This window comes from Equus caballus, chromosome 5 (assembly GCF_041296265.1).
Source record: "Equus caballus isolate H_3958 breed thoroughbred chromosome 5, TB-T2T, whole genome shotgun sequence".
NCBI classification, from domain to species: Eukaryota; Metazoa; Chordata; class Mammalia; order Perissodactyla; family Equidae; genus Equus; species Equus caballus.
The window spans coordinates 13,588,207-13,613,303 of NC_091688.1; the positions used below are offsets into that span (position 1 = coordinate 13,588,207).

The 25,097-nt window shown below is 45.2% G+C and overlaps 1 long non-coding RNA gene across 1 annotated transcript; it reads left to right on the forward strand.

Moving 5' to 3' along the window:
• The first annotated feature begins 77 nt into the window (after nucleotides 1–77).
• On the forward strand, nucleotides 78–21,520 carry LOC106783137 (uncharacterized). Its single transcript, XR_011438471.1, has 5 exons — nucleotides 78–290; nucleotides 14,385–14,747; nucleotides 16,942–17,051; nucleotides 18,089–18,262; nucleotides 21,174–21,520. It is a non-coding gene; the product is annotated as an uncharacterized lncRNA (long non-coding RNA).
• Nucleotides 21,521–25,097: the final 3,577 nt, after the last annotated feature.

The following is a 25,097-nucleotide window of genomic DNA, read 5'->3' on the forward strand; positions in this document are numbered from 1 at the left end:
AGCCGCCAGGTCTGGTTAGCTCATGGGTCCGAGTGTGACGGGGCTGTGCCACGTCCACGGCCCAGCCTTCCGAAGCCACCTCATCTCAAGGACGGCATTCATTTGTTCACAGCAAGCGTTTGTTGAGCGCTAATTATGTGCTGGCTCAGGGAACACACCCAAGAACAAGGAGAGCAGGTCCGTGGCCTCGAGAGCTGACATCTGGATCGGAGGAGACGATCTGTAAACTGTAGATAAAGAATTGTGAGAGTTGCAGGTGGCAATTTGTGCTGTGAAGAAAATAAAGCAAGGTAAGGGGATTGAATGTGATGGAAAGACAGGAGGGCTATTTAAATAGGTGATTCGAAGGCCTCTCTGAGGTCATGACATCTTAGCAGGGAAGGAGCCAGCCATGAGAAGTTCTGGGGGGGAACACTCCAGACAGAGCTAGTACAAAGGCCCTGGGGCAGGAAGGAGTTTGATGCATTTGATGATGAGCAAGAAGGTGCCAATATAGCTGAAGTGTAGAAGAGGAGAAAGTAGGAGATGAGGGTGGAGAAGTTACAGAGGCCAGATCCTGTGGCCTTCTAGGCCAAGGCCAGACTCTTGGGTTCTCCTCTAAGTGGAGTGGGAAGTCACTGGAAGATCTTAAGTAGGGAAGTGATAACATCAATTTACATTTTTCAAATATCACTCTGACTACACTGTGGAGACTGGCTTATAGGAAGATGAGAGTAAGGAGGTGAGTGAAGAGGGACCAATCATGGCATCCATCTTCTTCCCACAGCAATGAGTGCAGGAACAGGCCTGTGACTCTGCAGGGGCTGGGGCCTGTCCATGAGATGCTTCTGTGGAAGTTAGAAGGGCAGATTCTCTCTCCTCTCTTTGGAATTGAGCTAAAATCTCTGCCGCTTAGAGGAGCCAGAGAAAGTGATGAGGGGCTGAGAGGGGGATAGGCAGGCTCAAGGCCACAGCTGTGGTCCCTGGGGTCCCAGGGCTGCCAGGGTGCCTCCAGCTCTCCCTTCCTCCCTTCCCTTCCAGAGCTTTTAGCTGAAGGAGCTCTAACAAACGCGTGGAGGGAAGTGATGGAAAGCAGATGGCCAGGCAGGAGTGGAGGAAGAATGGAGAGGGAGGTGCCCCTGGCCTTGGAGCTGGACGTGGGTGGGATCTGAGAGGAGGGAAGCAGAGATGGCGTGAGCTTTGGCCCAAAGATCTCGAGCAGAGAGGACTCTGTGACCCTGGCAAGAGGACAACTGCATGTTTTCTGTGCAGACATCCAAGTTAGTCATTTTCCCAGGTGACACTGCAGTTTCTGCTAACAATTCTGAGTTTTAAAAAATCCAGAATGGTATTTAAACAAACCAAGAAACGGGAAAGCAAACAAGGGCAGTGCCTTATTGTGTATAACATATGGGGCAAAGCAAAATTAATTTACAAGGCTGGCCTTTAAAATGTAGGGGAAGAAGATCCTGAACATTTCCTACAAATTCTAATGGAAATTAATAGAGATGAGCAGCACATCACAAATATTGTCTGTATTCTGTGTGGCATCCTCGTTATTTTTTTGTAGTGAATGATAAATATTTTTTTTTATTGAGGTAACATTGGTTTGTAACATTATATAAATTTCAGGTGTGCATCATTATATTTCAATTTCTGTGTAGATTACATCATGTTCACCACCCAAAGACTAATTACCATCCATCACCATACGTATGTGCCTAATCACCCCTTTCCCCGCCTCCCTCCCCTTTTCCCTCTCGTAACCCCCAATCTAATCTCTATCTCTATGTGTTTGTTTGTTGTTGTTGTTTTTATCTTCTATTTATGCATGAGATTACATAGTATTTGACTTTAACCTTCTGACTTATTTCGCTTAGCATAATACCCTGAAGGTCCATCCATGTGGTCACAATGGCAAGATTTTCTCTTTTTTTACTGCTGAGTAGTATTCCATTGTGTATAAGTAGCACATCTTCTTTCTCCATTTGTCCCTTGATGGGCCCTTAGGTTGCTTCCAAGTCTTGGCTATTGTGAATAATGCTGCAATGAACATAGGGGTGCATATATCTTTACACATTTGTGTTTTCATGTTCTTAGGATAAATACCCAGCAGTGGAATAGCTGGATTGTATGGTAATTCTATTCTTAATTTTTTGAGGAGTCTCCATTCTGTTTTCCATAGCGGCTGCACCAGTTTGCATTCCCATCAGCAGTGTACGAGGGTTCCCTTCTCTCCACACGAACGATCAGTATTTACAAAGGTTTTTATAGCTTCTCTTGCTTCAACCTCTAACTCTGTTTTTCTGATAAGGGTTTAAGTTCCTCAATCACAAACTGTCTGTCCCATGAATGGATAAGGAAGATGTGGTATACATATACAGTGGAATACTACTCAGCCATAAAAAAGGACAAAATTGTGCCATTTGCAACAACATGGATGGACCTCGAGGGTATTACACTAAGTGAAGTAAGTCAGAGGGAGAGACAATTACCGTATGACTTTACTCATATGTAGAAGATAAACGCATAGATATGGAGAACAGATTAGTGGTTACAGAGGGGAAGGGGGGGGTGAAGGCGAAAGGGGTAAAGGAGCACACGTCTATAGTGAGGGATGGAAACTAGACTTTTGTTAGAGAACACGATGCGGTCGATACAGAAGTTGAAATATAGTAATGTATACCTGAAATTTACACAGTGTTATAAACCAACGTAAAATAAATAAATTCCTTGGTAAAAAAACAAAACAAAACCTAGTCCGTCCTATCACAGAAGTGGCAGCCTAGTCCCACGCAGCAGGGGGAGGTTCGGCTTGGCACGACTGGACACCAGGTGCCTGCTTGGGGAGGAGGGCGGGTGAATCTGAACCGCAGGTGGAGGTTGGGTGTGGAAGGGGAGAAGGGCTCATGTGAAAGCAGCAGGGCCCTGGCGTGCCTCACAGGCGTGACTGCCCTTGTCTTCAGGTTCCCCAGCCAGCCTCCACCCCCAACTCACAGCGTCCTGTCAGAGCTCCAGTCACCCTTTGGCAAAGTGGGAGAAATGTCCTCCCAATGGGGCCTCTAGCAAGTGCTGCTGTGCCCTGTGCATGCTTGTGTGTGTCAGTGCACGTGTGTGTGTGCATGCATGTTAGCAAAGTTCAGTGCAATCGCACTTCCAGACTTTCCTTCCAGCTCCCCCTCTCCTTAGGCGCTGGTTCATGGGTCAGGGCCAGGCATCGATTTGGGATCAAATACTAACGTTTCCTTCACTGAGGTTTGCACTCTTCACCTAGTCAAGCTTGTCGTGTCTCCTGTCTTAAGATGAGTTCTTTCCCAGGCCAGGCAGCACCCCAGTCCCTCAGGTAGGAATCTTCAGGTAGGACAGTCCCAGCAGTCCACCTGACACATCAGACACACTCGCTTCATCCCAGCCCGTAGCCCAGCACCTGAACCAAGGGGTGAGATGAGCAAGTTTGCATTCAAGATTCGACTGGCCACCAAGGAAAGCATGATTTAGCCTGCAGCTGAATCTCCTGGAGCGCTTGTTAAAAACAGACTCCTGGGCCCCTCTGGGCTAGTCTCATTCACAAGCCCAGGGCAGGGCCTGAGAATCTGCATTTTAAACTCCTGCGCTGGTCCCACACCCACCCCCATGATTCTGACGTGTTGACTGTCGGCCCATCTGAAAGACCGGATTAGAGGGAAGCAAAGCTGGAGGTCACTGTGAGCATGCGTCCCGTGTGAGGGAAGGCAAAGGCTTGACTGCACCGGTGCCACCAGAGAGAGGAAGGGGAGGAGGTGGGGCAGCGTTCCAGAAGACAGGCTCCCACTGGAGGCAGGAGGAAGGGAAGGCGCCAGGAGGCTGCTCCCTGGGCTGCGTCAGGCCAGCACCTGCTTTTCCAGAAGAAGTGGCCCTGACACATCAGGGGAGGGGTCCCAGGCTCCCTTTCCTCCTCTTGACTCCAGCTGGCTCTGCTCTGACAGCACCTCTCCCCCCGGGGACAAGCCAGGGCCGAGCCCCGGAACACTCAGGTTACAGCTGTGCCCCAGCCTCAAATGCAGCCTCTCCATGACCCCGCCTGATAAAGTTACCGAGTGCGAGTTCTGACAGATTTACGGAGGACAGCACTGGAACCGATGGCTGATCCCACAGCGTTGTCTTTTAAGCCCCAAACCCACTTGGTGATGCAAACGCCCCCCGACGTTTCCAGAGCTCCCCTCTTCTGGGAATTTAGAAACGCTCGACTCCACATGAGCTTCGTGACCCTGGGACTTTTTTTTTAAGGATGCACGCAATGGATTGTCACATGCAAGTGTAAAAGTTATTTTTCTTTTGCATCTCTTTGTTATTAAGTAGGGGGAGCACGATCTCATCTTAGAGACATAGATCATTTCCGGATATAAACGGCTCACTAATTTTAGAGGCCCTCCCTTGAAGCTGCTCTTTTTGTACGAAGTGGTCACTTTTGTATTAATGAAGTCCGCCTCCCTGTGGGTGGGACCCGTGGGCCTTAGAAAACCATTTTACCCAGAGAACCTCACCCTAGAAAGGGACCTTCTGCTGACTTTCTGTTCAACCAAAACACCTGGCTTAGGACCCCGCTCAGCGTGGTGGCTTCGTCCGTGCTGTCAGTCCTCCTGGCAGATCCAGGCGTCCCGGAGGGAAGGGGCCCTGTGCCTTCAGTGCGAAGACTTCATGGAGAGGATGGGAGCCTTCCAGAGACGAGGGAGGAAATGGGAATTTGGGTCAATAGGATTATCTTAACTCCCTAGAAAAAATGTCTGAGGCAAAGTTTGTGTGTTAAGGTTTCATTGGGAGGTGCAGTGTCCAGGCAGCCGGCGTGAGGGGGACAGAGAGGTGGGGCTGGGGAGGGCCAGCAAAGAGAAGGTGGTGTGTCACAGGCCAGTCACAGCTTCAGAGCAGGAGGCAGCCTTCAGCTGGGTCACACAGGATGTCTTCCAGACGGGCCAAGTGGATCCACCACCCTTCAGAGTGGGAGAGGGAAGAAAAGGAATTTATCTACTGGCTCCTTCCCGTCTCCCGTCTTTCACTGGTCCCAGTTCTCTCCGTGGCGCGTTACTTCCCCCACAGTTCTGAGCTGTGTTCCCTGGCCTCTCCAGGGGGTCACTGGTGGAGCCAGACCCCGGGCCCCACATTTCTTTTATCCAGATTGGGCCTGGCGTCAGGCAGAGCAAGAAATATTCAGAAGCCCAGGGTTCACCCAGGAGTATTAGGAGCAGCTGAGGCCAGAGGATGCAGAGGGCTGAGCCGACCTGGGAGATACTTAAACTGGGTTTGGTTCAGTGACAAACAAGGAGTTAGGGATTTTAAAACAGAAAGTTATTCTTTTGCCTTCCCACTGAAACTGTGGCCTCACTAGACCTCAAAATGCCGTTTACCATTTTCCTTAGACTCAAATCTGTCTTTAGCAGCATGTGACAATAAAAAGGAAAATCCTAGAGAAGATGTAGGGGAAAAAATTCAAATGTCTTCGCTTCACAAACTACCCCACCTCATTTTTCTGCCATGCTCTAATACTTACTGTGTGACCTCTGGAAAGCCACTTAACCTCTCTGAGCCAATTTGGCAATTTCATGAGGGCCAACGTTAATGCATACAACATAGGGTCCTTGTGAGAAGTTAATGAAGTAACAAGTGCATGAGCGCTTATAAAACTGTGGTGTGCTCTACGAGGCAAGGGGCCCTTATTAGTCCTCCCACTCCCTTCCTGCAGCCCCACCCGCCATCCCTCCTGAGACACTCTGGCTTCTTTCTCGGACCCTCTTTGGGCTTGGTCCCAGCTGTGATTCTAGCAAATCTCCCTCCAGTTCTGGCCCGCAGCCCCTCTGCTCCCTCGGGCTCCCCTGTCCCTCTGTTAGGGAGAATTCTGACATTCCTCTCGGGGCCTCTGCTCTTTCAGCTCTAATGGTTTGCTAGGGCAAGGATTTCACAATGTCACAATAAAAGGAGCTTTCTTTTGAAACAATGAGTAAGTTCTCCACGAGTCCCAACGTGTCAGGAACCACAACAACGCGCATGGGAAAAGCTGGTCTAACAGTAACGCGGAGTCTCTCCACTCCGGCTGAAAAGAAACACACGTCGGCTCGTTCATTTCATCACGAAGCCTTTTTCCCCTTAGCACCGTTTCCTGTGCGCTGTCTCATTTCAGCCTCCCAATAACGTTATTCCCTACCAGGTGGGAAGGGCTTCTGCATTTTTGCAGCGGAAGTGGAGATTCAAAAAAACAGAGTGATTTGCCCAAGGCCCAAAACAGCCCGTCTGAGGCCAGGCCAAACAAGAAACTGTGTCTTCTAGTTCCAAGTATTTTCTATTAAACACCCTTCCATTGGTTTTGGCTTGTCCCTATTCCCTTTTTTCTTGATTTTCACAAGAACTTCTATCCCCAGGGAAAGTGTCCTGGCTTCTACCAGGTGCTTGTGTTCTTGGTAACACGATTTCTTTAAGTCGCCAAGAAGGTCAGTCACAGAACCATGCAGCCACTGGGGATCAACCTGAGACCACACGGCCAGCCTCCGGCCTTGAGCTCAGCAGAGGCCTGAGCCGGTGTTTCCTGGCTGGTTGAATGAGCCTTGTGACGCCATGACCTGCCCCAGAGTTCAGAGCAGAAGAGAGGCCTAGGGTCTCTCCCAACTCAACCTCGTGATTTGGGGTTCCCCTTGGGGTTGGGGTACCTGAGCCTCACCTCCACCTCCATCCCAGAGGCCTGATGGCCAGACTGGGTGACTACAGGTCTTTCATTTTGCCCAATGTTCTTCTGCTGGTTTCTGTTTTTCTGGGGGATTCTGCAAGGTGGTGGTATTGTGAGAGGCGGTCTGGGGATGGGAGTGGAGTGTGCAGGGCTGGAGAGGCACAAGAGGGAATCAGAAGAGGAACTTCAGGCAAAGAGCAGAGATGCTAAAGGGGAGGGAACGGGGCTGTGTGAGTGCATGTTCCCTCCTTTGTTTCCCTGTGAAAGACTCAGTCTAATTTATGTTACTAATTGGTGCTTTCAGAGTTAGGGGGGCGGGGGTGGCAGAAGTGGGATGGAAGTAGTTGGCCATGAGGTGAAAACGGGGCAGCCCAAAGCTTCTGGTCACATGCAGGTCACAAACCAAAGATTTCATCAAAGAAGAGGGGGCCTGTTGCCCAAATCATCAGGGTTTTGGTCTCTGAATCTGAAGATAAATGTTTCTCAAGAATTCCTCCTGTATGCCTATTCTAAATCACTCCTCTTTCTAACTCAAGTTCAAACCCATTTCTTCGGGTTTGGCTCAAGTTGAATCCTTGCCAATGTCCCAAACTTTGACTCACAAAATGCAGAACTGTAGAAAAAGGAGTAGTGGGGGAAGGGAGAAGTATGTGGCCAGGGTCAATGGAAATTGTGGACCAAGCAGTTTTGGACAATGAATGACACTGTTACAGAGGTTAGCACTGTAAGGCACTGTAATTGTTCTGCAGAAAAGATAGTGAATACCTCCTTCTTGGTGAAGTAAATTATGGGGAAAGCCAGAGGTATACCCAGCTCCTCCAGTGGTATAAATTCTAATGTTGAGTGACAGCAGTCTGAAGCAGCCAACAACACAGACCACAGTACGGAATAATGGCATTCGTCTTGGTCCAAATGTATCCAAAATTTGTTAAGCACTATTTAATCTCCTCAGCCCTATCCTGTCACGTGAATCATCTGTCTCTCGGTGATCGTCAGACTCAAGCCCATGCTTACTTTCTCAGCAGTGACAGTCTCACCTTGTCAAACTGAGGGCATATTGTGCAGAAACGCACCAAGCGCTTGTCTTAGTCTGTTCAGACTGCCACAGACTGAGTGGCTTATGAGCAACAGGAATTTACTTCTCACGGTTCTGGAGGCTGGAAGCTTGAGATCAGGGTGCCAGCATGGTTGGGTGACGGCCCTCTTCCAGGTCGTAGACTTCTTGCATCCTCCCATAGCAGAAGGGGCTAGGAAACTCTGTGGGGTCTCTTTTATAAAAGCACTAATCCCGTTCATGAGGGCTCCACTCTCGTGACCTAATCACCTCCCGAGGACCCACCTTCTAATACCATCAGATTGTGCGTTAGGATTTAACATACAAATCTTGCAGGGGGACAAACATTCAAACCACAGCAGAGCTACAATTTGCAAACCTAACTAGTGTTTGCCTCCGTGCAGAGCCCCACCTATAGAGATAACCAGAGTTTTTTTGGTGTGTGGTTTTTAAAATAAAGATGCAAATATTTATCTGTATTCATATGTATGCATACATAGTACATTAACATATCAAAGACAGGGAGAGTAACCAGGTCTTAAATGACAATAATGTATCTGTTTTTAAGGACCATCATTTTTATCAGCCATTTAGATTTCAGGGCACATTTTCTCATTTTACTTGACACATGAGAAAATTGTTGCAAGCTAGTGAGCTGTAAGGTGAACTTGACTGTGATAATGGGACACAGCTCAGCAAAGACAGCAAGGTCAGCTGACTGGTGCTCTGTTCTCCTCTGCATACTGTATCTATTGACCTGGTTCAGGATCATCTCTTTGTTCTCCAAAGGACTATCAGATTGGCACCAGGTGATCCAAGAATGTCTTTTGTACAATCAACTAGTAAGGGCACCAACAATTGTGTATGGAATTAATGGATTGAAAGAGGATGATTAATATTTGTAATTAATCCCAGATAGCCAACTTTGCATTGAACTATCAGCCTAAATTCCTTTTCCTAGATGGGTCTCGAAATTCTTGAGCTGGAGGAAAAAGTATGTTGCATGGAAAACATCTGTTGAAATCTCCAGTCCTCCTATGCCAACTGTATTGATTAAGATAGGCTAGAAACACTACAGTAGTGACGAATAGCCCCCAAATCTTAGGATTTATGCAACAAAAGTTTATTTATAACTTACACCTTATCTGCTGTGGGTTTGGGCAGTTATCCAGAGCAGCTACCCTCACATGGCGATTTAGCATTCCATTCAATCTTCCGGAATCTTCTGGCTCTTCCTTATCAACACACACTTCCCTGATTGCCACAGCAGGGAAAGATCAAGGAGGAGCAAATAAATGCTTCCCCCACGAGGTGACATGTGTCATATTTAATTTGCAAAAGCAAGTCCCATGAGCACGCTGAACTCCAAGCAGGCAGATGTATTAGTTATCGGTTCCTGTAAAAGAAAAAGACCCCAAACTTATGCTTTTCAGCAACACGGTTTATCATTTCTCATGGTCTGTGAGTTGGCTGGGCAACTTTGCCGGTTTTGCCTGGGCTTACTTATCCAGCTGTATTTGGGCTGAAAAGTCTTAGATGTCCTCATTCACATGTGTGGCAGATGGTGCTGGCTGTTGGCTGGGGTGCCTCAGTTCTCCTGCTTGTGGCTTCTTATCCTCCAGTGGACTCAGCTGACTTCCTTACATGATAGTCTCAGGACAGACTTCCAAGAGGACAATAGCAAAAGCTGTGAGGTGTCTTGAACCCAGGCTCCAGAACTCGCACAACACTTCGGCCACATTCTGTTGGTCCAGGCCAGTCACACGGCCAACCCGGATTCAAAGTATGGGAAAACAGTCTTTTGATGGAAGGAGTTGTAGCTATTGTAGCCATGAGTTTTAATCTATCACAGCAGGGCCCATGTACAGTCGATTCTTTTTATCTGTGTAGTTATGTTTTATAAAGCCATTGCAGTTACTGAATTAGAACATACTGAGCCATTGCTCCTAGGGGAAATACGGGGTTAGGTTCCCATGAGCCTCCAGATGCAACATTCTCATCAACTGATCAATAATAACTTTGTTTTATGTGTGCATCTAATTAAAGACACCTTATTTAACATACATTGTTGACTTGTTAACATTGAACTCATGGCCGACAGCACTGTAGTTCATGCCTGAAGAAAGCCTATTTAATACACGTATTTTCTCCGTAAGGCACGTCACAGCCTCCTTGTGCTTAGGAGCACTAAACAGCACTTCAGCGTCACCTCCAGGAATCATTTAAACAGTGAAATCACCCACAGAAAGCTCAAAAATGTGACAAAATGTCACTAAATACACCCCAAACATACTTGTTTATTGTAGAAGAGCTGAAACAAGGCTTGTTTTACCTCTACTGGGAACGTGTGTGTCAGGTGACCCACATTTTTCACCTCTCTGCACATGTCCATGGATGAGTATGGAAGCAACGTGAGTATTGATTTGGGGGTTACAGATAAATTTTAGCAAGTAGGTGAATTTGCAAATACAGAACTCACATATAATGAGGATCAGCTGTACACAAAAGAGGGAAACTAGATTGGTGAACAGGGGTAATTTCTGTCACACTAGTTCATGGGGAAAAGGAAAGAAATGAACATTTATGGAGTACTTACTATGTCCTTGCCTTTGGCATTCACTATAGCATTTAATATAATACATATTACATAATATATATCATATATAATATAATCTAATCTTTTTTATATGTTGCTAGATTCAGTTTGCTAGTATTTTGTGGAGGATTTTTTTCTTTTCCTGTGATGTCTTTGTCTGGTTTTGGTATCAAGATACTACTGTCCTCATAGAATGAGTTAGAAAGTTGCCTCCTCTTCTATTTTTTGAAAGAGTCTGTGCAGGAATGGTGTTAATTATTCTATAAACATTTGGTAGAATTCACCAGTGAAGCCAACTGGTTCAGGGTTTTTTGTGTGGGAAAATTTTTGGTTGCTAATTTAATCTCTTGTCATAGGTCTAGTCAGATTTTCTATTCCTTCTTGAGTCAGTTTTGATAGTTTGTGTCTTTGTGGGAATATGTCCATTTCATCTAGCTTATCTGATTTGTTGGAATACAATTGTTCATAATATCCCCTTATAATCTTTTTAGTTCTGTAACATCAGTGTAACCCCTCTGTCATCCCTGATTTTAATGCTTTGAGCTTTCTCTCTTTTTTTGTTGGTCAGTGTAGCTAAAGATTTGTCAATTTTTCGATCTTTTCAAAGGACCAACTTGTTGGTTTTTCATCTTCTCTATTTCATTTATTTTCACTCTAATCTTTATTGCTTGCTTTGGATTTAGTTTGCTCTTCTTTTTCTAATTTCTTAAGATGGAAGACTATGTTTTGATTTGAGATCTTTCTTCTTTTTTAATATAGGCATGTACAGTTATAAATTTCCTTCTATGCATGTTTTCACTGCATCCCATAAGATTTGGCAATGTTGCATTTTCATCTTCATTCATATCAAAGTCATTATTCTGATTTTCCTTGTTATTTCTTTTTTGACCCATTGATTATTTAGGTATATGTTATACAATTTCTACATATTGGTGAATTTCCCAAATTTTGTCATTGGTTTCTAATTTCATTCCATTGTGGTTGGAGAATGTACTTTGTAAGATTTTAATCCTTTTGATATTATTTAGACTTGTTTTATGGCCAAATGTATGGTCTATCCTGGAGGAAGATTTATGCACACTTTGGAAGAATGTGTATTTTGCTGTTGTTGGGTGGTGCATCTATAGTATTCTATAGGTGTCTGTTAGGTCTGGTTGGTTTACCGTGTTGTTCAAGTCTTCTGTTTCCTTACTGACCTTCTGTCTAGTTTTTATATTCATTATTGAAAGTGAAGTTTCCAATTATTGTTGCTGAATTATCTGTTTCTCCTTTCAATTCTGTCATTTTGCTTCATGTATTTTGGGACTCTGTTGATAGGCGCATATATGTTTGTAATTATTTTATCTTTTTTGATGGATTGGCCCTCTTATCATTATAAAATTTCATTCTTTTTCTCTAGCGACCATTTTTCCATATATCATAATATAGTATAATTAATTAGCATAATGTTTTGTCTGATATTAGTTTAGTTAGTCTAGTTCTCTTTTGATTACTGTATACATGGTATATCTTTTTCCATTGTTTTACTTCCAACCTATTTGTGTCTTTGGATCTAAAGTGTGTCTCAAAGAGAGCTATAGTTGTATCATGTTGCTTTATTTTTATTCATTCTGCCATTATCTGTCTTTTAATTGGAGTGTTTGAGTGTTAATCTTATGAGGATACTTTGTATTTGATGAGTTGTTTCTCTTTTGCTGTTTTCAAGATTCCGTCTTTGCCTTTGGCTTTTGGCAGTTTGATTTTGATATGTCTAGGTGAGTATTCTGAGTTTATAACATGTAGAGTTTGTTGAGCTTCTTGAATTGCAGACTCATGTTTTTCATCAAATTTGGGAGATGTTCAGCCAATATTTCTTCAGATATGCTTTTGCCCTTTCTCTTTTCCTTCTGGAACTCCAATTATGCATATGTTGGTACCCTTGATGATGTTCACACAAGTCTTTGAGACTCTGTTCAACCTTCTTCATTCTTTTTTGTTTCTGTTCTGGAGAGTGGATAATTTAAATTGACCTGTCTTCAAGTTTGCTAATTCTTTCTTCTGGCTGCTCACATCTTCTGCTGTGCTCTCCTAGTGGATTTTTCATTTCAACACCAGAATTTCTATTTGGTTCTTTTTAAAAATAATTTTTATCTCTTTATTAATAGTCTACTGGTGATATATAATTCTCATGCTTTCGTTTCTTTAGATATGATTCCTTTTAGTTCTTTGAACGTATTTGAAATAGCCGATTTAAAGTCTTTGTCTAAGAAGTCCAGTGTCCGGGCTTCTGCAGGGATGGTTCCTATTGATTGCTTTTTTCCTGTATACAGGCCGTACTTTCTTGTTTATTTACTTGTCGGGTGATCTTCTGTTGAAAACTAGACATTTTCAATAACATAATGTGGCAACTCCAGAAATCAGATTCTCCACCCTCCCCAGGTTTGTTTTGCTGTTGCTGTTTGTTGCTGTTTGATTAGTGGCTCTTGCTGTGTGTGGCCACTGAAGCGTCTGCTTAGTTAGCTTAGCCAATCAGTAAACCTCCTAGTCTTTGCCAAGGACTCTGTGTGAACGTTGGAGCACGCCTTCAACACTAAGCTGGGTAGTTGACAACTGACTTAGCCTTTATTTCCTGCTTTTTCAGAGCCTCAAGGTCACCCAGAGGTGAGGGCTTAGTGCCTTCTCAGGTCTTTCCTGAATGTGCACACAGCCCTTGGAATGGGCGCAGCCCTACATATGCTTGTGGCCTTGTAGATTCACAGGACTGTGTCAGCATTTTTCAAAGACCCTATAAACATTTCATTCCACAGCTTTTCCTTTTAAACTTTTTGGTTAGCCTATTATTTGCCCCAACGGTTGTAAAGTTAAATAATTGCCTTTAATTGTTGTCAACAAATGTACCAGGGTAAAAGGCTTTTCACACTGGGTGAGCTCTAAGATAGGTCAAATAAAGATATGCTTGCCAGTGGGGTCTTTCAGGGAACCACCACACAGGTCAAATAATGACAATTCTCTGGGGATGAGGTTTTGAAGCTGCTCCCACCCTGTTTTTGCCCCCTCTAGTGGCTGGCAGGTTTCTAATTTTCACTGCAATAGGGGGCTGTTGATTTACAAGACCACCACAGAGCTGAAGAGCGGGCATGGTAAAATGCCACAAAGTTTGCTGTTCTTACTGAGATTCAGTGTTTTTTCAAGAATAAATGTCTACAGATGGAATAAATAGGCTAACCAAAAAGCCTTTTGTTAATTTCCAGAGTTTTGAAAATGTTGACTATGACAATTTTTGGTGGCTTTCTCCTTGCTTTGATGGAGGAAAGAGTTTTTGGAGGTTCTTACTCTGCCTTTTCCACTCATGTCACTCGATAGCTATCGTGAACCCTACCATATCAGCTAGGATTAGATCCCTTTACATGTGACAAAAAAACCCTGAAGTAACAGTGGCTTAAATAAGAGTTGTATTCTCTCACACTAGAAATCTAAAAGTACGTTCAAAAAGTTCAGAATGTTCAAGGACAGCAGCTTCTTTTAGCTTTAGATTCTGCCATCCCTAGAGTGTGGCCCACATCTTCATGGTCTAAGATAACAGCTAGGGCTCCAGCTATCAAATCTGCATTCCAGGAAGCAAGATGGAAGAAGAGGTGAAGAAGAGCATACACCCTTCCTTTAACAACCCTTCCCAGAAATTGCACGTGATATTTCAGAACATAGTCAAACAGCCACGCCTAGCTATGTGGGAGGTTGAAAAATATGGTCATTATTAGGAGGTCGTGTGTCCAGCTAAAAACCAAGGGTTTGTTACTAAGGAAGGACAGAAACTAGCTGTCTCTGCCGCACGCATTTGACAGGTGAAGAAGCTGAGGTTTAGAGAAGTTCAGTAATTTACCCAGGGACACCCAGGCACTATGTAGGTGATAGGATTCAAATCTGGTTGTCTGACCCTCAAGCCTGTACTTTTAACCGCTTTGCCATTCAGATTCCAAGAAGTTAAATAACTTGATGAGGTCACATAGTTGGCAAGAGCAGATCTATCTGGCCACAAAGATCATCCTTTGTCTGTTATTTACCCCAAACCATCTATTTTACTCTAGTGGGCCACCTGGAAGAGTGACAAAAAACAGACTTCACTGTTCAAGCTGAAAATGCCAGTAGAGGTCCATTAAGATAGCTAAATAAAGTGCCTCGAGGGTCCTTCAAACACAGGACAACAATGAGCACCTGAAGGACAGCAAATGAACCAAGAGGACAGATCATCAGAAACAGAGCCATTAGGAAGCAAACGCTGTGGGACTTGCATGCTTTCTGAAGTGGAATGAAGGGGCCAGTGAGGCACAGGCTGTGAATTGCCGTAAGAAATCAGTGCTGAAAGTTGTGATCTCGAACAGAACGCTAGGTACTTTCTGTTTTGTTTTTCCCACTGATCTCCTGGACTGCCAGCCCTCTGCGACCAATCGGTAGGTATTTATTAGTCCCTTCCACTCACATCCGGCTCTGGGATGGGGTGAGGCCCAAATTAAGGCCAGGGCGTAAGGTTCCGTTGAGTCCCCCCAAAGTCTAAGGGAACAGACCCCGGTGCCTGCCTTGGTGTATTCATTTCTTCCTTTGTCAGCTAGTACTCTTCGTCACCCTGGATAATCGTAAAGCTGAGTTAATTGAGACCGGAATAAGTAAGGTCATACGGTAATTACAAATTCAGGACAGGTTTTCAATTCACCCGGAGCTCCTTTTCACGGTGCTCACAGAGGATACACTCACCCAGGGGGTATCCATGGAATTGCAGCTTGATAACCAAACGGCAGCGCGACTGAAGCTGTGCTGGCTAATACAGCCCCGTTCACAGCCGCCCTAGCATGATCCTCTGTTCTCTGTGGTTTGAATCTGTCACAAAGAAAAGATTTGGTTCCAGAACTGGAGTAATTCGAGCTCTATCTAATGGCGTATGTTGGAGTCATTGAAGTTAAAAAACTTGGGCCTTGGGTCCCCATAGGGAGCTGCCGTCTCTCCCCTCCTTTTCCCGGGGAGCCCCCTCACTAGCTCACAGCCGATCCTCGTTGCTGAGAGCCCCCTCCCAGCCCTGCCCTGGCACCCCCAAATAACCTCTGCTGATACCTTCCCTTCACACACGTGCACGTGTACATGCACACACGCACGCACACAGGTGCAGGAGCAGCTCCAGCCTCTGCCTTTGTCCTCCACTTGGAACTGTTTCCGCCTTCCCCCCGGTCTTGCTTCAGCTTCACCCCTGATTCTTTCTCTCTACAGCAAGGTTAACAGATGTCTATCATGTGAACGCCAGATTTTTTTAATATTTGCAATTTAATTAAACACTTTCTTCAGCGATTGTTACAGATTCACACACAGTGGTAAGAAATAATACAGAGAGAGACCATGTGTTCTTTACCCAGTTTCCCCCAATGGTAGCATCTTGCAAAACTTTAATACAATATCACAGCCGGGATATTGACATAGGTCAATCCACCAGTCTTGTTCGGATTTCCCCTCTTACGTGTCTCATTTGTGTGTGCGTGTGTTTAGTTCTTTGCTGTTTTATAACATGTGGAGGTTTATGCATCAATCACCACCTCTGGTGTTGTCTTTGTGTAACCCCGCCCATCTCCCTCTCACTCCCTCCACCACCTCCCAGCCCTGGAAAACATTAATCTGTTCTCCATCCCCACAATTTTGTCATTTCAAAAATGCTATATAAATGAAATCATAACCTGTGTAATCTTTGGGGATTGGCTTTTTTCACTCAGCCTAATTCCCTTGAGATCCATCCAAGTTTTAGCGTGCATCAATACTTGGTTCCTTTTTATCGCTGAGGAGTATTCCGAGGTACAGATGGACCACAACTGATTTAACCATTTACCCACTGAAGGACAGCTGGATAGTTTCCAGTTTCAGGCTGTCATGAATAAAGCTGCCATGAACATTTATCTACAGGGTTTTGTGTATACATAAAACATAAGTTTTTATTTCTCTGGGATAAGTGCCCAAGAATGCAGTTGCTGGGTCATGTGGCAATTGCATGTTTGGTTTTATAAGAGCCTACCAAAATGTTCTCCAGAGTGGCCGCCATCACCAGCAACGTACGAGTGGTCCAGTTTCTCTGCATCCTTGCCAGTGATTGACATGATCACTAATTTTTATTTTAGCCATTCTGGTAGGTGTGTAGTGAAATCTCATTGTGGTAATTTAAAAAATTTTTTAATCTATTTTTGTATTTCAACTTTTAATGGTTACTGATTATTTGTGTAGCTTTCGTATATTTTTATTTTTCAGAACCTTTATTTACTACTGAACGACTGACTGTACGACGTGTTGGAAAAATTCGAACAGCATTTTACATAATTCTGTTTTAGTCATCAGTCCACACTTTTTTCACTATGCCAAGAATTCCATCAATGCCTGCTTTCGAGGCATGACGATGCGCAATATCGAAACATTTTCAGTAACTGTCAACTTTCGAAGTTAGCATGACGTATACTGCATGAATACTGAAGTTAATTGGCTATTCTGGCCTTCATGGGCCTATTGTAAGGGGAATTGCTTTGTGCACATACCAATTATGTTTCTATTTTCATAAAATATGTTTTCTAGTAAAAAACTAAACCATAAAAAATAAACTCCTGACTATTTCTTTTCCAGCCATTCCAGAATGATGATCGGCAAGCTGCCTCCTGGATTCCTCTACTCTGTGCAACCCAGGACCCACCCCAGCTTTCAGGCCGTCGTACTTGCTCGTGGGGGAAAAGGGGGTGAGAGGGGAGACTCAGCATCTTGGCTCCTATTTGTCTGGGAGGGAAATCTGACATTTTTAGTAGACAATTAAAATGCTTACTTTGAAGAAAGTAGAGACCCGGTTGCCTGGACACAGTCAGGAATACATACCATTGAATCTGCGGGTGACCTATAGTTGCTTTGTCCCTATTTGAGTATCCAAAGTGTTAAGGGGAAAATGAGACAGCTCTAAAAAATAACTCTTGTGCTTTCTCTGCTGGTCCTCTGGGTGTGTGTGTGTATGCATCACACGCCCACACATATGCACGTAATAAATGGCTTAGTGTAAAAACCCTGCGACACACATCAATTCTGTAGATTACCAGGGAGTCCTAACTAGGGTCGCTAGCAAAGCAACTTCTATAAAGACTATAAATAGTAGGCACGTGCCTCTGTAAGCAGTGCAGCTATTTATTTTATTTAATAGGAGATTCTCTTGTTACAAGGACATCACAGATTACTGAATAATTTATTTCATAGTAGATTATATGGGCTTCACTCTTTGCCAGTGAGCGCATACCCAAATGTCTACAGGAGATAAGGTGAGCAAAAGTTAGACCTCAGGCTTGGGTGAGCTATTTATTTTTTAATTTGATTTGTATTATCTGTTATAGTCATATATACAAATTTTACTTAATGTTATCTCAGCTGCAAAGGTCATATATACAATAGAGGCACCACTTTATTATCGACATTTAGCTAACTCAAAGTAATGCATACGATGACACAGCGCTGAGAAATAGAGAATAGAATAATAAATGACCTTGTTATACACGGTGATTTTAACACAGGACTGTGATAAATAGGGGCATGTTTGTTCTTTATGAAAATATAGGGAACCAAGAGAGGGCAAAATTCGATAAAGATGTTAGATTTGGAAAATGGAGTCAAGAAAAAAGATTTGAATGGGTATTTTTCTGTGACGCTCTATCATAATCTTTTCAATGATTTGGATTTGAAAAACAATCCCTTCTAAGCTTACAAAGCCTAAACAGTTTGCCTTTACTGTGTACAGGTCTCAGGTGAGCAGAAGCACCTTGGAAGACGGGCACATTTTTCTTTCAAATGTAATTTTGATGGAGATAAAATTTACTTTCAAAGAAAATTTAATTTTGACGATAGAAGGATGGCAAAATGCCTGAAGACAGCCACATAACATAAGAGGAAATTCATGTGGCCACTAACTGTGGTAAGAGGTGCTTCATTTTATTAGTAATCAGGGACATACAAATTAAACCCATAATGAGATGTCACTACACAGCCGCCTGACCAGTTATAATTCTAGAGTTTGATGATAGCAAGTGCTGATGAGGTTGGAGAATACTGAGAGCTGCTGCTAGTGGAAGTTGAAATTGAAGCAATGATTTTGGAAAACAGTTGCCGTTATTTACTGAGGTTGAAGATTCACACACACTGTTCACAATTAAGAAATGCCACCGTGGGAACACTCCTAGAGGTAGACGTACGTGTCTATCCCGTGGACGGGATGTATACGAGAATGTTTATAGAAGCCGCAAGCTGGAAACAACCCAAACGTCTGCTCAACAAAGACAGGATAAGTAAGAACTAACGCCACTCGCAACAGCAGAGATGGACGTCACTAACATAGTGTTGAGCAAAAGAAACAAGACACAGATACGCAGAGTAAGGGTCCATTGATTGAAAGCTCATCAACAGGCAAAACTATATGGTTTAGGGACACATATAGAGATGGCAAAACTGTAAGGAAGAACAAGGAAATTACTCTACTAAAAATCAGGATAGTGGTTACTTTTAGAGAAAAGGAGAGATTGTGAACACGAAGAATACTGAGACTTTAGAGCACTGGAAATGTTCTATTTCTTGACCTGGCTGTGGTTTCATGGGTTTTCACTTTATAATTATTCACTAAACTGGACATTGGTGTTTAATGCACTTTTGTGTGTGTGTGTGATGTTACACACACACACGTGCGTACAAAATACTTTCTAATCATACTGTTAAATACTAAAAGATCGAGATTTTAAAAAGAAACTCCCTGGTTCTTTTTAAAATATCTATAAAAAATGAACTTTAGGGGCCCGCCCTGTGGCTGAGTGGTTAAGTTTGCGCACTCCGCTTCCGCAGCCCAGGGTTTCGCTGGTTCGGATCCTGGGTGCGGACATGGCACCACTCATCAGGTCATGGTGAGGCAGCATCCCACATGCCACAACTAGAAGGTCCCACAACTAAAAAATATACAACTATGTACTGGGGGGATTTGGGAGAGAAAAAGCAGGAAAAAAAAAAAAAGAAGATTGGCAACAGCTGTTAGCTCAGGTGCCAATCTTTAAAAAAAAAAGTGAACTTTAAGTATTCAGTTCAGGGGTCAGCCCCATGGCCTATTGGTTAACTTTGGCACACTCCACTTTGGCAGCCCAGGTTTGGTTCCCAGGCACCGACCTACACCACTTGTCCAGGGCCACGCTGTGGCAGCAACCCACATACAAAATAGGGGAAGATTGGCACAGATGTTAGCTTAGGGTGAATCTTTCTCAAGCAAAAAGAGGAAGATTGGCAACAGATGTTAGTTCAGGGCAAATCTTCCTCAGCCAAAAAAAAAAAAAAAGTATTCAGTTCAGTTGAATGAACATTTAAAATAATGAGCCAAACCTCATGCCCAGTTTCATGTCAGAATTCTATAACGTCATGGTGGAAAGACAGATGATAAGAGAGGAAAGGTTACTGGCTTCTAGACCAGAGGCCCCTTTCCAGCCAGCCCTGATCCTCCATAGCTGTGTGTCCCTGGGCAATTCTCTGGCCTTGTTCCTCCTCTGTAAAGAGGATCGGACCTGATCAGAATTCCTCTGAGAGTGCCCTGGTATATCCTTGGGAGTTCTCTGTGGGAACTTTAAAGTTTTTTTAAGAAAAAATTCTTTTCATTTTGAGCAGAATCTAAAAAATATGAGCATCATGTGGGTCCTCCGTGGGTCCTCTTTAGAGCTTACGGTGCCAGCACTCCTCTGTGTTTATGATCACATTGGGGCCCAGATGTGCTGTTATGATTATCTCAAGCCAGTAAGGAGAAAACACAGGTGACCTTAATGAGTGAAGTCTGCATTTGCCAAGCGACCTCATGGAAGGCTCACGACCAGAGTTTTCACAGGAGTTTGAAAAGACAATGTCGTGTGAGATTTGAGTCATGGGATAATGCCCGACCCAGAGAAATGACCCTAGTGACAAAGTGAGGAGCAATTTACTCCACAAAAATCACGTCTCATTAAATTAATATTAACTTGAGTTTTATTGGTTTTATCTCTGGGTTGTCAAAATCATGAATTTGTTTTGATTTCATAGTTGTAGAAAAGCTATAAGCCTGTGGGATGTATGCCCAGTTCCATGTGTGTACATATTTAACTAACGATCTTGTAAAAGTAATTTACATCAACACTGGAAACCCTCAAACATTTTTTTCCCCGAGAAGGCAACACACTTCATTAGAGTTTGAGGCACGCGGAACCCCATGGCTTCCACCGACCCCCCTGTGATTCTGTTTCCATTTTGGAAGTCGCACCTTTCCAAAGCAAGTGACAGGGAGGCCCCTGCTGCTGCTGGGATTCCCGCCCTTTTATTTGTAGCAGTGAACACCTGTGGGCCATTTTGCAGGGGCCGGGACATTGGCAGGACCAGGAGACGTTTCCCATGGTCACGACTGGAGGTGGGGCAGGTCAGTAGAGACCAGAGATGCTGCTAGACATCCTGCAATGCACAGGACAGCACCCCCCCCCAGCACCCCCCCCCCCCCCCCAGCCCACAGCAAAGAACTCTCCAGGCCATATTGCCAATAGTGCACAGGTTGGGGAACCCTGGTTCCGCTCTCTACAGCTTTAACTTTCCACAGGAAGAAAACCTTCTCTGCATCTGTTCCCAGTCAGCCAGGATAAGGCAGCAGTTTTCTCTTACAACCGACCTTTCCCAGCACCTGTTTCCTTCTGCACAGCAGAAACAGACAAGCAAACAAAAACGATCCCTCAGGTGTGAGGTCCGTTGCATGACTGGCTAGATTTAAGAGTGGAAGGTTGGAGAGGTCCAGGATTTTTCTGTTTTTTGAGGTGACCTTATTCCTGGTCCTTCTCCATCAGGTCCTGGTCTGCCATCTACACGTAGTGCCTTTGCTCTGCAGAGACCTGATGCCTGATGTGTGTAGCTGGTCTCTGGAGGGAACGTGCCCCGAAGTGATTCCCAGAGGAGCCGATATCTCTTCCAGAATAAACCACCAGAAACAATATTTGAACAGAAATGTTAATGCGAGCTTCAAACAGATTAGAGTGGTTTCCCACATCTGAGGATGCTGGATCCATTGCTAAGTTGACCTACGGCCCATGTAGTTGTGTTTGTTTGTGTGCCTGTAAGAGTTGCTGGGGGGCATCTCTCCCTTGCTCTCTATCCTCATGTAATTCTCATATTTGTTCATAAAGATCCTGCTGTATGTTCCTGGGTCCCGTCTCATCTCCCCCATCAGATGTTTAACTCCCTGTGGACAGAGCCTTCCGTGTCCTTTGTTGTCGCTGGTACACGCCCAGCATGCTCAGCACCGTGGCCTGCTCTGCGGCAGTCGACACAGTCCATGAGCTATGGAAAAACACCGCATTGAAAAATAGGCCTGGTGGGATACGGGCAACAGTTTCCTAAACATTACCCACCATCCTCTCAGCCCGTCCTCGTGTTCACCTGTTATTCTAGTGACCAGAATCCCGTCACAACCAGCCTCTCGGTTCTGGAAGACTTTAAAATCTATAGCTTTCTCCAGACAAGAGAATAGCCCTCAATTTCCAGGACCAAAAAAGGAATGTGCTCCCACTCAGCGGGTCTGGGCCGGCTGCCTGAGGTGGAGATGGGGCAGGGGTTCCAAGCACTCCTCAGTCTCCACCCCGGCTAGCCTCCCTCCCGCCTCCCACTCACACAGGGTCACGGAGAAGGCTGTGCACAAGCCTTTGTCCATCCCTGACAACCACTGATACAAGGCAGCGACTGGATGCCTCACATCCTGCCTGGAACACCACCCTTTCTTCCTCCCACCCCTTTCTAAAAAATAAATAAATCCTCTGTGTAATGTGTAGTCTTTCAAAGACACAATGGGGCACCATGCCTTTAGCACAATACAGGTGCCCCTGGCATCTGGCAAATAGGGCCCTAGTTCCCTGGCCTGGACTTTAGCGTTCTGCTCAGATCCCACAGCTGAGAGGAGGCTGGAGCTGGTGGGGGGCACTAACAAGCCTGAGGGGCGCAGGCATCTCCACTTGGCACTTGCAGCCCACAGATCTCCTCTCCACATGGGCTCTTCGGCTGTCACCCATCCTCCCGCTTTGGTCTTTGGGGCGGCTATCCTTCTCCACCTGCCTGGGTCCTGCACACCTCAGGGCCTGCGTGGCTCAAGGCAGCTCGCTTCAATAGGAATGCAAACCATGGCTGAGGAAGAAAGCAAAACTGGAGGCCAGAGAAGCTGAGCGTTGGGTGTAAGGGCTGAGGCCAGACCACAAAAACGAAGGCCCATTGTGGGGTCAGGGGTTGGATGGGTGCCGAGCGCAGCAAGTAATGTTGTAGGAGACCGGTTGGTGGAAACGGTTCTGGTGAGGTCCATGAGCAATACCAGGTTGGGGCCTCTTTTATGGGATCTGGTGATGTTTTAGATGGGGTGGAGCAAAGAGGGAGATGGGCTTAACAGCATCAAGATGACTGGGCAAGACATGACAATCCTTCAGGTCCGTTTCAGGCAGATTTTAAATCTGTGATGTTCAGACTTGGTTGTGGGGAGGGAAGGAGCAGTTGTGATTTTTCCCTGACCTTACCCCAAACAACGATGACCAGGTGCCCAATCTATGACTCTGAAAGGGCAAACCAGACCCCGTCCTAAGCAAAGCCCAGACAAGCCCCCTGCTCAGTGGTGGGGAGTAGGTGAATGTGGCCCCTCCACGTGGTGTGAGCCAGAACCTAACTTTAGCCTGCGATGAGTATATGCAAAGTGGGTACAGCTGCCCCATCGCCTCCCCGGGGGCCACTTCCGTTTTACATCCTGCACCTGTGGGGATTTGCATGCCGTTCCTTCCTCCCCTCCCACCCCACACTTTCTGCACTTCTGCCCTGGTGGGTGGGTTCCATGGAGGGGAGGGACCTCATGCAGGAGGTCTTTGTTATGAGTTACAAGGAGGGTGAAGGACAGCGAGACCATCTCGCCCCTGTGAATTGGGATACCATCAGTTCGTGAGCCTACAGTCCAATTTGCAGATGATCCAGGCTCCTTATTTCCCCTTCCCCTGGCTGCTGGCCTTTTGTTCTTGTCATGGTTGATTAGCTCCCTAAATAGAGATTGGACAGAGAAAATGAAAGGAGAAAAATGGGGAAATTAGTAGCTCTGGTAAAAGGTCTGTTGGGGAAGGAAGTTAAAACCAATTAATCAACTGAGATTTCCATTATCCCATACCCTCTCTCCCCCTTCTGGTGCATAGCCAGGGATCAGAATTCAATGTCGGGTGTAGCCAGGAAATGCATTTTACACCCATTCACCAATGAGTTCTCTGGTCTTCAGCTTGAAAGCTAGTCATCCAGGGGTCAGGATGCTCCACTGGGGCCTGTGCCACCAGGTGATACTACGCACAAGACTGGGCTGCAGGCTGAACAACCAGAAGCCCTGACTGTGAAGACAACTGGGCTACTACGAGGAGGATGTGTGACGTCTCTTTGGCACCATGGAAAGACACAGGGATGGGCGGAGGGAGTGGAGAGAGTAGAAGCGGCAAAGAAGTGTCTTCCTATGTCATGCTCTGGGGGAACGCCAAAGTCCTGAAGTCTGACCCCAAAGGATTACCACATTTTAGAGGAACATCAAGGAACAGATCTGAGCAGTGGGAAGAGACGAGATCGTGAGAGCCTCAAGTGCCCCTCTGGCAAGGAGAGTGGATCTTGCTGCCAGGAATCTCAGGGCTAGAATTCTCTGTAGCCGCCTCTCTCCTTTCACCGTATTTATTCCTTTTCTTCACTGGACCATGTCCCTCAAGAAAAAAATGCAAAGATGGGCTGCCCAGTTGTAGGAAGGGTGTGTAAGGCCCCACTAAAGTCAAGTGGGCTGTGAACCTACGGGAAATATCAAAACTGGTGCAAAAGGAGGAAGCGAATCTCTTCTGAGGAAGGAGCTGCTAAATTAAGCTCTGTGGGTTGTGGCAGAATTATTGCCCCCATTTGAAAGCCAATTTCTACCCTGCCCATAATGGGTCCTCCAAACCATTGGCCCTTCAGGAGGGTCGACCAGCTCTCTCTTAAGGGGTGATCATTGATGTCATGGGCCTGAAACCACTCTACTAAGTGAAAATCACACCACCACCAGCTAAGTTCCTACCCAGAAAACGAAGTCTGTCCAATTTAATACAACACCCATACCCATATACCTTTGATGTACAGCTGGTGACGATCTGGGAACACAGAGCTACAACTCGTGTCACCCTTGTCAGTTTCAAAACCCACCTGAGTGTCATGCACTACAGGGAAAGCCCTAGCAGTGTGGGCAGCTGAGAACAGCATAGGCACCATAATTTACCAAACCACCCTCCAAATCAAGCCCAGTGTTAAAGTCAGCCCATGACTTTGAGGAATTGACATGGTCCCTTCCGATGATTCAATGATCCCACCACCACCACCTTCTTCCTGAGATCTCTAGCTCTCCAGGGAGATCCTGGAGTGGATGTGTTGTCACTACATCAGATTATCCTTCACCACATAAAGTACTGAGCAACAGGAGAACCACTGGAAATAACGGTTTCTCCGATACAACTCTGAGAAGAGACGGTGTTTTTATTTCGTATGGATCTGGGGTATGTTCAGAGAAGGAGAGGCAATGACCTTGTCATTCTTTGCTGAAACGGATTTCCCAGAGAGTCATATATCTAAGTGACAAAATCAGCTGGCACGTGTGGAGCATCTGCTCCTGAAGACGCTGTGATCCAGGTGAGTGTGCTGGAGGGCAGCAGGTTAGGGTCTCCTGGTATAGAGGACTGAGACACAGAAGCGGGTCT